Below are 1,459 nucleotides of genomic sequence, written 5' to 3'. Positions count from 1 at the left end.
TTCTCAAATTGCTTTTCCAGCTTTTTCTTCTGCAGCCACTTAGGAAAAGGCGGTGGAGGATAGATCTGTTTCTCCCCGGTATTACCCTCAGGAGGAGTGTGCTCAACAGTAGTCTTCCTTGGTTCCAATTCTACTTCTTACTGCTCTACTTCTTTCTCAGCCTCAGCTTCTTCAGTCAACGTTTGAGTTTGTTCGGGATTCGCAACCTTTCCAGACCTCAAAGTGATTGCCTTTACCTGCTCCTTAGCTTCCTTCCTTCCTGGCACTTCAGTATCACTAGGTAGTGTACCGGGCTGACGATTTAGCAAGGCATTGGCAATTTGCCCAATTTGATTTTCCAAGGTCTTGATAGAAACAACTTGACTCTTGTACATAAGCTTCAACTCCTCTAATTCAGATTTTTCATTAGCTTGTTGCAGCTGAAGTTGCTGTCTTGGTGCGTATTGCGGTTGCTGAAAACCAGGAGTGTCGTACTGCTTAGCTGGATACTGCTGATAAGGCTGTTGAACCGCATTCTGAGCATTGCTCCAACTGAAATTAGGATGATTGCGGTTGTTGGGATGATAAGTGGATGGCACAGGCTGCTGTGAACGCTGAAAGTTGCTCACGAACTCAGCTGATTCACAAGAAATTATGCACTGATTAGTCTCATGGGCACCAGCACAAAGCTCACAGACACTAGCGATTTGATTAACCCCATGATTAGCCAAAATGTCCACCTTCATCGTCAAAGCCTTAAGTTGGGAAGCTATAACAGTTGCTGCATCCAACTCCAGAATTCCTACTACTTTTCCCTGAGTCAGTCTCTGGGAAGGATTCTGGTATTCATTAGCAGCCATCAGTTCAATTAATTCATAAGCTTCATCATAGCTCTTAGCCCACAAGGCTCCTCCTGATGCTGCATCGAGCATGGGTCTAGAAATAGCACCCAGTTCATTGTAGAAACAGTTAATAATCATCCAATCAGGCATGCCATGGTGTGGGCACTTTCTTAGCATCTCCTAATATCGATCCCAAGCCTCACACAGAGATTCTCCAGTTTGGTGAGCAAACTAAGAGCATTCCTAATTGCAGTAGTCTTTGCCATAAGGAAGAATTTAGTGAGAAACTTTTGAGAAAGATCTTCCCAAGTGGTGATAGACCTTATTGGTAGAGAATGTAACCAGCACTTAGCTTTGTCCCTTAGAGAGAATGGGAAGAGTCGCAGCTTGATAGCATCTTCAGTCACATCATTGAACTTGAAGGTGTCGCATATCTCGATGAAATCCCTGATGTGCATGTTGGGGTCTTCAGTAGGAGAACCCCCAAACTGAACTGAGTTCCGTATCATCTGAATCGCACTTGACTTGATCTCAAAAGTGTTAGCCCTGATGGTTGGCCTGATGATGCTTGACTGAATGTCATTGATCTTAGGCTGAGAATAGTCCATCAAAGCCTTAGGATTTTCTGTTTGATCTCG

General features: G+C 44.1%; 1 non-coding gene across 1 annotated transcript; it reads left to right on the top strand.

Moving 5' to 3' along the window:
• The first annotated feature begins 969 nt into the window (after positions 1–969).
• Positions 970–1,072, top strand: LOC141662315 (small nucleolar RNA R71). The gene has a single exon (XR_012550436.1). It is a non-coding gene; the product is annotated as a small nucleolar RNA R71 (small nucleolar RNA).
• The last annotated feature ends 387 nt before the right edge of the window (positions 1,073–1,459 follow it).

This window comes from Apium graveolens, chromosome 5 (genome assembly GCF_009905375.1).
Source record: "Apium graveolens cultivar Ventura chromosome 5, ASM990537v1, whole genome shotgun sequence".
Lineage (NCBI taxonomy): Eukaryota > Viridiplantae > Streptophyta > Magnoliopsida > Apiales > Apiaceae > Apium > Apium graveolens.
Note: the sequence above shows the minus strand (reverse complement) of the source record. Positions and strands in the feature narration are given on the sequence as shown.